Source organism: Rhinoraja longicauda, chromosome 5 (genome assembly GCF_053455715.1).
Source record: "Rhinoraja longicauda isolate Sanriku21f chromosome 5, sRhiLon1.1, whole genome shotgun sequence".
In the NCBI taxonomy this organism is placed as follows: domain Eukaryota; kingdom Metazoa; phylum Chordata; class Chondrichthyes; order Rajiformes; family Arhynchobatidae; genus Rhinoraja; species Rhinoraja longicauda.
In genome coordinates, this window is record NC_135957.1 from 50,078,790 (window position 1) to 50,093,215 (window position 14,426).

Sequence of the window (14,426 nt, forward strand, 5' to 3'; positions counted from 1 at the left end):
TTCCCCAACATCCGGAACAATCTTCCTGCATCTAGCCTGTCCAACCCCTTAAGAATTTTGTAAGTTTATATAAGATCCCCCCTCAATCTTCTAAATTCCAGTGAGTACAAGCCGAGTCTATCCAGTCTTTCTTCATATGAAAGTCCTGCCATCCCAGGAATCAATCTGGTGAACCTTCTCTGTACTCCCTCTATGGCAAGAATGTCTTGCCTCAGATTAGGAGACCAAACTGCACGCAATACTCCAGGTGTGATCTCACCAATGCCCTGTACAAATGGATACAAGACATTTCAGGAAGGAACCTTTCATCATTCTGAAGAAAGGCTCCAGCCTGAATGGAGTTGATGGTCCGGCCATTCTTCGTGTGTTGGCTCGCGACTAGCTTGTTCGGTGGGTTCTCGCTGGTCTTGCGGAGATGTACCCAATTGCGATGGTAGATGCCAGACGGGGTCTGAACCGTATATGATCGCTCATCAAGCTGGCAAGTAACGATTGCTTTCTCCCAACTCTTCTTTCCTTGTACAAGGGGTTGCATTTGCACTGTATTCCCTTCGTGAAGTGGGAAAAGGTCGTTGGCTGACCTGTTGTAATTGCCAACTTGCTGCTGGACGCGCTGCTTCATGCGTTGTGTTCCTGTACTACTCTGGGTTCGAGTAGGCTTTCTGTCGTCGGCAGAAATGTTCGCTTGCGGCGATACCCGAGGCGCTGAGCGGGACGTGCTCAGCCCTTGCGAAGGTGTATTACGATGATCCAACATCGCCAGGTAGAGGTCGGATCGCGATTTGTTGCTCTTTGGCATGATTCGATTCACTGTTTTGATGGCTGATTCTGCTTTCCCGATTGATATGTTGTTACCAGGACTGCCACACAGTGCTCAAAATCCCATTCTCTCGCAAACTGGCAAAATGCGATCGATATGAACTGCGGTCCATTATCTCTCACAACTTGTGTTGGGCTGCCGTATCTCGGGAAATTAGCTTTCAACTTGCAAATTACGGCTCGACTGCTCGTGTCTTTCTGCCGGTCTACTTCGAAGAATTTGCTCTGGTAGTCGACGGTGCCGAGATAATCATTCTCGTCCCATAAGAGATCTGTGCCGACTTTCTTCCATGGCCTAGTCGGTAACTCATGACTCATAAGCGACTCTTTTTGCTGGCACGCTTCATAGGTGCGGCACACATCACATGTAGCGATATACTGCGTGATGTCGCTACTCATGCTAGGCCAGAATGGGCATTCGCGTGCTCGTTGTAGGCAGCCTTCGATGCCCAAATGTGAAGAGTGTATCTTTTCTTTCATGCCTCCGAGTAAGCTTATCGGTATGACCACGCGCTTGCCCTTGCAGATCAAACCATCTTGTACTGCGAGCTCATCCCTATAGTTATAATAAGGTGTGAGCTGCTCTGGTAGCTTATAGCGTTCGTTAGGCCAACCATTGATGATGACGCGCTTCAGCATCTGTAGCATGTCTTCTTTCGCTGTTTCATCACAAATTTTCTTGAGACGCTCATCACGAATTGGCAAGTGCGATACCATGTTGACCTCCTCGAATGCCTGATCTCTGCTCCGAGTACTGCTAACTGCTCTCGACAGTGTATCTCCAAGATACAGGAGTTTCCCCTGACAGTAGCTGATGTCGAAATCATAGCTCTGTAGGCAGAGTAGCATTCCTTGGATGCTTCGATGCTTTCACAAGCGGCTTCTTCGCTATCATTTCCAGCGGTTTGTGATCGCTGATCACACTGGTGAAACGACCAAATGTGTATTAGTGAAAACGGTCCATTGAGAATACCACAGTGAGCATCTTCTTCTCAATCGAAACATATCACGATTCGTTGTTGGTTAATCCTCTGCTCGCATACGCGATGCGACGTCCCTTTTGAGCAAGGCTGCCCCCAGCCCTTTGTTGCTCGTGTCACACTGTATCGTCAGCTCCTCCTTGGGATTGTAGTATGCTAAGATCGGTGCTTCAGACACTATCTGTCTGATCTTGGACATCGCATTGTCCTGCTCAGTAGACCACTCCCATGCTATGTCTCATCAGCTGATAGGCTCCAGGGTATCAGACGGGCTGGGTAGAAAACGGCTCAGGTAGTTGACAAATCCAACTAGCCTCTGCACACCCTGTACATCTGAGGGTGCTGGCATGTTGATGACATCAACGACCTTTTTGGGGTCAGGTTGTAGTCCTGTGCTCATGATCACCTGCCCTAAGAAGGGTATCTCGGTAGCTCTGAAGAGACTTGTCACTGTTGAGCTTGATTTGTTGCTGAAGTCGAGTCGTGGTCGATGATAGTGTCTTCCCTCGCCTCTCCTTTGCCATAGACTAGGATGTCATCTGCGACGCAGATCACTCCAGGTAGCCCTTCGAGCGCCTGATACAATCTTCGCTGGAAGATTTCAGATAAGCTTGCAGCGAATGGCAGTCAGCGCCACTGATATCGACCGAAAGGCGTGTTGAACGTCATTAGTTTGCTAGACTCGTCGTCCAGTTTCACGTGCCAGAAAGCTGAGCTCATGTCTAGCTTACTGAAGACCTTCACTTGATCGAGATCTGGCAAGATGTCCTCAATAACTGGAAGTAGATAGTGTTCTCGCTTAATGCTTTGTTTAGCAGTCGTGGATCGGTACACACAGATCGCCATTCTTTTTCTCCACGACCATGAGCTGGCTGACCCAACTCGTCGGCTCGTGCACTGGTGCGATCACGTGACGCTCTACCATGCACTCTAGCTGCGTCTTCAACTTCTGCTTTATCGCGTGATGTAAACGCCGTGGCGGTAAGACAATTGGTTGCATTTCCTCGTCAATCTGCAGGTGGGCTTCACCGGACAGCTCTCCTAGTTCACCGTCGAACACCTCTGCATAGCGTTCTTCAGCCTTGCGCCATTTCACCTTTACGACAGACGATGTGTATACACGGTAAAAACTGTCGTCGTTCACAGTGATCAAATTAATTCGCCGTCTAACTTTGCTCACTAGCAGCGGTGTGAAGTCATCACTAACCACAATGAACTCAGAATACTTGCGGTTTGCCTTGGGGTTGAGCAGCTTAACCCAGCAAACTCCTTCCGCGTCCATCGTAGTCTTATTCCACATCATGAGCTTCTTTTGACATGGGGCATGTGTGTGGTCTACGCTGAGGAAATATCTGCGTGGCAAGAAGTTCACGCTCGCTCCGCTGTCCACTTGGAAGTCGACCTGCTTCCCACTGACGAGTATTGATGCGTAGACATCATCTCTTGGCCGCAACGTGTTAATTGTGAGCTTGATGTTGCTGATGAACTCTGTGCTCTTGTCACTGCCAGTCTGGTCATCCACTTTTCGCTTTCTGCACACTTTGGCAAAATGGTTGCGACCGCCGCATGCCTTACATTTGTCCGTAGGCTGGACACTGCTGTTTGTCCATTGCAATGCTCCTTGCCACAATACTTGCATGCTTTCACTTCCTGTAAGTACTTTCCTTGGTTTTTCCTTGGCTTAGTCCAGCTGCTGTGCTTGTGTGGCTGGTGCCCAGCAACACCCCTCTTGTCGCTCAGCTATCTGATTTTGTGGACTGTAGCAGCAGACCTGCTACTTCCACCGTTGGTGAAAGCTTGGAGATGTGACTCAGCCGTCTCGGCACTCTTGCAGATGTCGATACAGCCACCGAGAGTGTGCCTCTTTTCTTGCAGCAAACGCTTCTTCGTCTACGAGTCACTAATTCCAAGCACAAGCTTGTCGTGGTGCAAGTTGTCCGTCATGCACTGGCAGAAATTGCAGGACTTTGCTAGTGTTCTCAGACTGGCGAAAAACAATTCAAACCTCTCTTCTGCTTCTTGCTGTCTCTTGTTATCATATCATCATATCATATATATACAGCCGGAAACAGGCCTTTTCGGCCCACCAAGTCCGTGCCGCCCAGCGATCCCCGTACATTAACATTATCCTACACACACTAGGGACAATTTTTACATTTACCCAGCCAATTAACCTACATACCTGTACGTCTTTGGAGTGTGGGAGGAAACCGAAGATCTCGGAGAAAACCCACGCAGGTCACGGGGAGAACGTACAAACTCCTTACAGTGCAGCACCCGTAGTCAGGATCGAACCTGAGTCTCCGGCGCTGCATTCGCTGTAAAGCAGCAACTCTACCGCTGCGCTACCATGAAGAGGTACCGTTCATAGGTTTAATTCTTCTCGCCAATGGCGTCGTTTTCGAACGCTTGAATGATCTCGGCCATGTCACGGCCCACCTCGTCGCTGGCGAATACGAAACTGTTGTAAATCTCAAGTCCTGACGGGCCAATTGTATGGAGGAACAATGCCGTCTGGTAGGCTGAAGTTTGCTATGCGACCACGCTATAGTTAGTCCACATCTGCCGCCATTTTTTCCAACCCTCAATCACTTCACGATTGACGGTAAATGGGGTTGTAGTCTTATTCCACATCGGTGGTCGTATACCACTCACGGTAGGCGGGCCGGTAGCGTGCTGTGGGTTGCGACGCTTCTGGACGCTCATCCCCTCACCGCTTGCTCTCATCGCAGCTGCTGCTGAACGGTCAACTGCCCCTCCCCCAGCGTAGTCATGTCGTTTAGCGGCTGAAATCACTTTTACTTGCCTTGAATCCTGTTTCCGCACCTGGGACTCGGCACTTGACACTATCACTAGTCGTTAGCTGCCAACTGTCCGAGCCGAGACCTTCAGGTTGCGGGAGAGAAAAAAACGATTCTCTAAGGTACCACCGCTGCCGCCATGTTTGGAGACACGATTTCAAGCAGAACTCCCATGCATGCACATGCGCATGCGTGAACTTTATTAAATCGTTCACAACATTACATTAGCATACATTGCATATGCATATATCACAACATTCTTAATCAGGCTTTGCAGCAAAATATTCTGCTATAATGCGATACTTGCTTTCCAGGAAACCTTGGGTTGTGTTATAAAAACAATTGTGTCAATGCGAAAAGAGAGCCAGTTTCAAAGTTAGTTTTCATTAACAAAGTTATTTTTCACACAGGATTTTTTTAAATGTCTTTTTTATAGCTACAAGTTATTTGTGCTATTGCAGGCTGAAAAGTCTAAGATACATGATACATGGTTTAATACTCATGACACCAATGTTAAAAGAAGTGATTGCTTCTCAATTTCAATGGCCACCCACAGTGAAACGAGCAGCTTGTGTTCTTCAGAGACTATGGTGAGTGATTATTGTGGGGAGGTTAGATGGAATGTGTTTTCCCTTGGACTGCTTTTTTTAAAAAACCAAATACAGCTTTATTTTCTGCTTGTAAATTTTCAAAGTAACTTTTAGGCTGTTCCAGTTCCTGATCAAAATCAGGTTATAAACCATTCAACACACGTGAGACAAAATATGTCCCCTAATTCAATTGCATTATATCCAATTGGTGTCATGGAACAAGTAAGAGAAACAAAGAGCTGCAGGTGGCTAGTTTATACACAAAAGGACACAAAGTGCTGGAGTAACTCCACAGGTCAAACTGCACCTCTGGAGAACATGGATCGGTGACATTTCCGGTTAAGAAGAAGAGCCTCACCCCATAATGTCACCTAAGGTAGACACAAACTGCTGGAGTAACTCAGCGGGGCAGGCAGCATCTCTGGAGAGAAGGAATGGGTGACATTTTGGGTCGAGACCCTTCTTCAGACGGATAATGTCACCCACCACGTTCTCAAGAGAAGGGTCTGAAGAAGAGTCTCAACCCGAAACGTCACCCATTCTTTCTCTCCCGAGATGCTGCCTGACCCGCGGAATTACTCCAGCATTCTGTGTCTACCTTCGATTTAAACCAGCATCTGCAGTTTTATTCCTACACATTTTGCCACACCACGGCGAAATCTCCTCAAGGTTTGTCAACTTTGAAGAAGTTCTCCTCCTCTCTCCGACGAGAGTTCAGCAACATCCTCTCTCACTGCTCCCCCTCTGTGATTTCTCCTTCCCTCCGACTTCAGTCTGAAGGGTCTTGACCCGAAACGTTACCCATTCCTTCTGCCTGACCCACTGAGTTACTCCAGCATTCTATGTTCTCGAGATGCTACTTGATCTGCAGTTACTTCAGCACATTGAGTCCTTAGGGTAACAACAGAACTCCCTGTATCTAAAGTTAGATTAATATGCTAGATTAACATTATAGTTTTACAAATCAAAACAAAGTGCACTTATTAACATGATAAAAGTTCCCTCAGTAATATTCCATTACTTTCTCACCTTCTCTCTTAGTTTTTTCCTCATCCGTTCCAATCTAAATTGCTAACTTCTACTTCCCTTACAAGAAGCATTTGTGTATGTTCCATTTAGAAGAATGGGCTAATCATAAATTATAAATCTGAAGTCCCTGAGACAGACCATGTGCTAGGGACAACAGGTTCACAAAATTGGAGCTTCCTTCTGAATGGGTTATTCACAAAAAAACATTTTCTTCAGCAATCTACACAGATATATTAGCCCGACAGGTAGTAGGATCCTGCACAATAGCTAGAGTGCATGAAACAAAAAGAAGTAAAAGTTTGCAGTGTGGCAGATATGACTGACTTGGGCAGACCAGATTGGTGCATCTCAAGGAGTTGGTGATACTCCACATATCTAGACAATATGCTCTAAACAGTGGAAAGTAACTCCTCATCTCTTAGGTCCAGAGACCTAGGCTCAATCTGACCCAAGGTGCCATCTGTTATCTGTGTAGTTGATGGAAAGAAAAAAGTGCAATTCATCTAGATAAGTGTTTGTGTGGACAAAGTGGCTGAAGTGTTTATTTCTGTGCCGAATGACTCCATGAACTTGTACCCACAACGTTGACCATTGATGGGTTCTTCTCTACACTGCGAACATTCAGAGAGCTAGGGAAATGAAGTTAACTACGAGGCCAGAGTATTAAAAATTAAAAATACTTTGTTTCCCTCTGGAAGATGACTGGCTTTCAACCAATCCTATCAGTAGTGGTTGGAAGCTGAAACGTATCAATCCCAGGAACGTAGATACATAGACAATAGGTGCAGGAGGAGGCCTTTCGGCCCTTTGAGCCTGCACCACCATTCAATGTGATCATGGCAGAACATCCACAATCGGTATGCCGTTCCTGCCTTCTCCCCGTGTCCCTTGAGTCCGTTAGCCCTATGAGCTCTATCCAACTCTTTTTTGAATGCATCCAGTGAATCGGCCTCCACTGCCTTCTGTGGCAAGAGAATTCCACAAATTCACAACTCTTTGTGTGAAAAGGTTTTCTTCATCTCAGTTCTAAATGGCTTATCCCTTATTCTTAAACTGTGGTCCCTGGTTCTGAACTCCAACATTGGAAACATGTTTCCTGCATCTAGTGTGTCCAATCCCTTAATTTTATATGTTTCTATAAGATCCCTTCTATAAGAAACATCCTTCTAAATTCCAGTGAATACAAGCCCAGTCGCTCCATTCTTTCATATGACAGTTCCACCATCATGGGAAATAACCTCATGAACCTATGCTGTACTCCCTCAAAAGCAAGGATGTCCTTCCTCAAATTAGGAGACCAAAACTGCTCACAATACTCCAGGTGTGGTCTCACCAGGGCCTTGTACAACTGCAGGACCTCTTTGCTCCTATACTCAACTCTTCTCGTTATGAAGGCCAACGTGCCAATAGCTTTCTTCACTGTCTGCTATACCTGCATGCTTACTTTCAATGAATGATGTACAAGGACACCGAGGTCTCGTTGTACTTCCCCTTTTCCTAACCTGACACCATTCAGTTAATACTCTGGAGAGAAGGAATGGGTGACATTTTGGGTCGAGACCCTTCTTCAGACGGATAATGTCACCCACCACGTTCTCAAGAGAAGGGTCTGAAGAAGAGTCTCAACCCGAAACGTCACCCATTCTTTCTCTCCCGAGATGCTGCCTGACCCGCGGAATTACTCCAGCATTCTGTGTCTACCTTCGATTTAAACCAGCATCTGCAGTTTTTTTCCTACACATTTTGCCACACCACGGCGAAATCTCCTCAAGGTTTGTCAACTTTGAAGAAGTTCTCCTCCTCTCTCCGACGAGAGTTCAGCAACATCCTCTCTCACTGCTCCCCCTCTGTGATTTCTCCTTCCCTCCGACTTCAGTCTGAAGGGTCTTGACCCGAAACGTTACCCATTCCTTCTGCCTGACCCACTGAGTTACTCCAGCATTCTATGTTCTCGAGATGCTACTTGATCTGCAGTTACTTCAGCACATTGAGTCCTTAGGGTAACAACAGAACTCCCTGTATCTAAAGTTAGATTAATATGCTAGATTAACATTATAGTTTTACAAATCAAAACAAAGTGCACTTATTAACATGATAAAAGTTCCCTCAGTAATATTCCATTACCCACTCGCCCAACCAGTCCAAATCACCCTGCAGCCTCATAGCATCCTCTTCACAGTTCACACTGCTACCCAGCTTTGTGTCATCTGGAAATCGGCTAATGTTACTTTTATTTTCTTCATCTAAATCATTAACCTATATTGTAAATAGCTGCGGTCCCAGCACCGAGCCTTGCGGCACCCCACTAGTCACTGCCTGCCATTCTGAAAGTGACCCATTAATCCCTACACTTTGTTTCCTGTCTGTCAACCAATTTTCTATCCATCAATACCCCATCCCCAATACAATGTGCTTAAATTTTACCCACGAATCTCCTGTGTGGGACCTTATCAAAGGCTTTCCGAAGACTTCAAAAGAAGCACAAGCTCCACTACCATCCCTGTCAGAGTATGTTATAAACTAACCACTTGATGTGTTTAAAAAAAACTCGTATTACTCCAGGTTCTGTTGCCAATCACCTCCATTCTATACCCCTTGATTCTTGACCCCTCTTACAAAGGGAACAGTTTCTCTCTCTCTTCTGATGTTATCACCTTCGTGATTTTCAATCCCTCTCACAGACCTTCCTCTCACTCTCTTCTGTTCAAAAAGAACATTTCCAGTTTCGTCATCTGCCTACTAGGTCTCCACCACTTCTATGCCCCCTCCAAAACCTTCAGGGATTCCCTAATGTCTAGAATTGGACATTATACTGAAATTACGTAGCAGGGAACTGCAATTGCTTGTTTAAACTGAAGATACAATGCTCTCCATAATGTTTGGGACAAAGAACCATCACTTATTTATTTGCCTCTGTACTCACAATTTGAGATTTGTAATGGAAAAAAAAATCACGTGGTTAAAGTGCACATTGTCAGATTTTATTAAAGGGTATTTTTATACATTTTGGTTTCACCATGTAGAAATTACAGCTGTGTTTATACATTGTCCCCCTATTTCAGGGCACCATAATGTTTGGGACATATGGCTTCACTGGTGTTTGTAATTGCTCAGGTGTGTTTAAATGCCTCCTTAATGCAGGTATAAGAGAGCTCTCAGCACCTAGTCTTTCCTCCAGTCTTTCCATCACCATTGGAATCTTTTATTGCTGTTTATCAACATGAGGACCAAAGTTGTACCAATGAAAGTCAAATGAGCCATTATGAGACTGAGAAACAAGAATAAAACTGTCAGAGACATCAGCCAAACCTTAGACTTACCAAAATTAACTGTTTGGAACATCATTAAGAAGAAAGAGCACTGGTGAGCTTACTAATCGCAAAGGGACTGGCAGGCCAAGGAAGACCTTCACAGCTGATGACAGATGAATTCTCTCTATAATAAAGAAAAATCCCCAAACACCTGTCCGACAGATCAGAAACACTCTTTAGGAGTCAGGTGTGGATTTGACAATGACCACTGTCCGCAGAAGACTTCATGAACAGAAATAAGGAGGCTACACTGCAAAATGCAAACCACTGGTTAGCCGCAAAAATAGGATGGCCACTTTACAGTTTGCCAAGAAGTACTTAAAAGAGCAACCACAGTTCTGGGAAAAGGTCTTGTGGACAGATGAGACGAAGATTAACTTATATCAGAGTGATGGCAAGAGGAAAGTATAGAGGAGAGAAGAAACTGCCCAAGATCCAAAACATACCACCTCATCTGTGAAACACAGTGGTGGGGGTGTTCTGGCCCAGGCATGTATGGCTGCTGAAGGTACTGGATCACTTATCTTCATTGATGATGGTAGTAGAATAATAAATTCTGAAGTATATAGACACATCCTATCTGCTCAAGTTCAAACAAATGCCTCAAAACTCATTGGCCAGCAGTTCATTCTACAGCAAGACAATGATCCCAAACATACTGCTAAAGCAACAAGAGTTTTTCAAAGCTAAAAAATGGTCAATTCTTGAGTGGCCAAATCAATCACCTGATCTGAACCCAATTGAGCATGTCTTTTATATGCTGAAGAGAAAACTGAAGGGGACTCGCCCCCAAAACAAGCAAAAGCTAAAGGTGGCTGCAATACAGGCCTGGCAGAGCATCACCAGAGAAGACACCCAGCAACTGGTGATGTCCATGAATCGCAGACTTCAAGAAGTCATTGCGTGCGAAGGATATGCAACAAAATACTAAACATGATCATTTTCATTTACATGACATTGCTGTGTCCCAAACATTATGGTGCCCTGAAATGGGAGGACTATGTATAAACACTGCTGTAATTTCTGCATGGTGAAACCAAAATGTATAAAATGGCCTTTATTAAATCTGACAATATGCACTTTAACCAAGTGATTTATTTCTATTACAAATCTCAAATTGTGGAGTACAGAGGCAAATAAATAAATGATGGGTCTTTGTCCTAAATATTACGGAGGGCACTGTTAGACACAAAAAGCTGGAGTAACACAGCAGGACAGACGTCACCTATTCCTTTTCTCTTGAGATGCTGTCTGACCCACTGAGTTACTCCAGCTTAGTGTCAACACTCAAATTGTGATTGAACAATGTTTTACACCATAACTCTTATTTTGTTTCTCTATTTATAAAGCCAGTCTTATCTGCTTTTTTAGCCATTTGCTCAACCTCTCCTCTGCCTTCAACTTATCCCCAAAAATACTCAGAAATCCTCTATCTTAAACTTATGGACAATTTAGTTTCGCTCTCCGCACCCAGGTGTTCCCTTCCACTTACAGGAAAATGTTTGCTGATTCAATGCATTAGTTCCCCTGCCGAATACATTCCAAGGAGTCGATCGTTTGCTCCAATCCCGCAGAGGTGCACATGGAAACACCATTCATGTGGAACCAGCAAATTGCCATGGAACCTGGCAAACAATATCATGACTTCCACTTTTCATCAGAAGTCCTCATCTTGTTGGCCATTCAGAGGTACAGTTTGGCACAAAACCCATTGAGACTTCCCAGAAAGCTCCTGATCATTTAAATGGACAAAAATAAGGATTTACCTTGTTTACCAAGTCTGGTAATTGGATATCTTAAATATGTGGCGTGGGGGACACTGAGAACAAAGAAGGAACTGGGGGGCCTGTTGCCACACGGTACAGCAGACTGTAGATAGGACTATATGGTACTTTTGTCATTTTGTCTGCGATAATGCGTGGCGGCACGCGTACTGCCCAGGTTGTATGCAAAACAAAGCTTTTCACTGTACCGAGGTACCCTACGTACATGTGACAATAAAGTATCACTCATTCATATCAGCAATTAAATGACGACAAATGTGGTTTGTTAAAAGCTAGCTGGCTGATGGAAGAACGAACGGGTGAGCATTCTCATTCTAAAATGGGGTAGCATGTTATTAACCGTGACAGGACAGCATGACATCTGCAATGATAACATCTATCACAGCAGCATTGAAAGAAGCAATGCATACTGCAGCTAGCCAAGCTTTTGATGATGTTTAAAATGATGCAAATACTCTGTTCCACTCTTTACAATGCACAAGTCTCCATTACTCTCAAATCTATGGACGTGAAATATTAAGGTAACAATTGATTAAAAGAAATAAATGACTGGAGTAAATTAATGAAAAATCAATGAGTAGGGCGAAGCTTAGCAAGCGATAGCTACATCCAACTATCAATTGCCAGGTTTTGCACCGTCCGACATCTCTTTTCCAACTTTCCATTGCCCCATTAATCAAATCAGTCTGAATAAGGGCCCAGACCTAAAATGTCATCAGTCCATTCCCTCCACAGATGCTGCCTAACCTGCTGAGTTCCTTCAGCACTTTGTTTTTAACTTGCATCTGCTAGGCAGCATCTTAAGACTGCTACACTGTATCCTGTGAAGCAACGCTTCTAATTCCACTTTTGTGTTTAATTCAACATTTGCAGAACTCACAACGTTAACAGAGTAACGATCAAAATCGCTAACAGTATTGCCACCACTACAAACGCAAAAGCTGGGCTACTATATTGCTGTTGGCTGCTGACACAAACTTGGTGGTAGCATGGGATGACATAAGGAGGTTGCCCAAGGATATATGCCATCTATTACAACCACACAAAGTAAAAATGTAGCTGGCAGAAAGTACATGTATAACACCTAAAATGAAATGATTGTATTGTCTATATTTTTTTTTCACATCTTTGCAATGGACTATTAAAAAGTAGATAGAAAACCATATGCCAGTGTATCTTGGGCAATTTCTTTGATTAAGCATTAAATTCATCCAATTTTCTCCTGTACCTTCATTAAACAATGTTTGTCAAATATTTTCAACGTTAATTAACTTTCATCAAGTATCTTGGGCAGCAAATGTGTACAGACAAATTGTCTGCCAGCACTGTCTCACTTCGGAACAACTGATTTTTTTTCACTTGGTCAAAAAGTGATGACAAGCACCAATTTTGATTCTTTTTGTTCCCATTCTCTAACCCACAAGGGAGAACAAACCATTCGGCACATATGGCACAGTGGTGCATCTGGTGGAGCTGCTGCCTCACACGGCCAAAGACCAGGGTTCGATCCTGACCTTGGGGCGATTTGTGTGAAGTTTGCATGTTCTCAGTAACCACATGGGTTTCCTTTGGGTGCTCCAGTTTCTTCCCACACTCCAAAGACATGAAGGTTTTTAGGTTAATTGGCGTTTGTAAATTGCCCCAAGCATGTAAGGAATGGATGTGGAAGTGGGATAACATTAACTAGAGTGAATGGCTAATCAATGGTTGGCATGGACTCAGTGGGCTGAAAGGACTGTTTCCACCCTTCATCTCTGAACTAAACCACTCCGCCCAGTATTCCAACAGCAGTCAGCCGAGAGTTAAGAATGTTTTATTGTCCTACTTTCAGAAATGAAGCATGAAATTCTTATTTGCAGCTACAGCACAATAGGTTTATAAATGCAATACTCAATAGATAACACAATCAACAAACAAACAAATTCAATAAATAAAAAATATAGTGCAAAATCAAAACAAAGCACAAAGTCCCAAGTGCAACCCAGGCAGTTCATGGTTCAGAGTTTAATTGGAGTTTACAGCGTTGAATAGCCTGGTGGGTGTTAGATATAAACTGTTCCTGAAGATGGATGTTAATAGTTTTCAAACTCTAAAATGTTCTTCCAAGCCAAACAAGTAACATTAAACATAACTTGCATGAGGACAACAATGCAACAGAATGGAAAATCCAGAAAATATGCAGAGGCTTGATGTATAATATGATGTTGACAATTGAAAAAGCCAAGCAAGGACTATTCCAATTCCAAAGCATTTTATAACTAATTTTGTTTGAAGTAGTGACTATTATAATGCATGAAAAAATGGTGTCCATCTTGAACAGGGAACGTACCTGATAAAATCAACGTTCTTACGACCAGATTGTTAGGTTTTGTTCTGTTGAGTGAAGAACATCAGGGAAAGTACCACTGCTATTCTTCAATATTTCATAAATGATAACACATTTCATGTAAACAACCAGCCCACTATAACTGTAGCACTAACAAATAAAATAATTTTCAGGATTGTCTCATTCACAGTCTTCGGACAGGAAATTTAGCAAAACCATTATTAATGATCTTTCCAAGTGAGCCTCAGGTTAAAATGAAGAGCAGGCTTAAGATGTATGCCTTTATAAACAAGCTATCTAATTTACATTACAAAATATAATTTGCTTAACATCAATCATTTTTTTCTTTTAAATTGTTATCCAGTTGCAAAATCCATTCTGGGCAAAAGATACCGACTGGATAAATATCTGATCTTCGGAACCATTTTAAGTTATCCAAGCTCGTTAAGATTGAGGAGGAAAATCTATAATTCAACTACTATGTGTAAACTAAAGTGGACAGGGTTCTTTTTCCTGCACCCTACCAGGAAATATATGGTAGGAATGCTCACAAATGATCAAAATGCTTTAAGTTCCCAAGTTCAAATATTTTGTCAATAGTCTAGGCTCAAAAATAATCTTCAGAACATCCATACAGAAAAAAAATTGTTGTCACACAAGCAAATTCAGATGAAATCTATGAAACCAAAAATAATTTCAAATTTGGCCACCAGCTTTAATTGAAATGCCAACTCTCCTTTTCTGCTGAGGTGCTGAAGTCCAAACCAGGTGTACCCTGTAACTACT

The 14,426-nt window shown here is 43.4% G+C and overlaps 1 protein-coding gene across 3 annotated transcripts in view; it reads right to left on the bottom strand.

The window, feature by feature from the left end:
• cd2ap (CD2-associated protein) overlaps positions 1–14,426 on the bottom strand; it is a 122,131-nt gene that overhangs the window by 83,730 nt on the left and 23,975 nt on the right. The window lies entirely within an intron of this gene.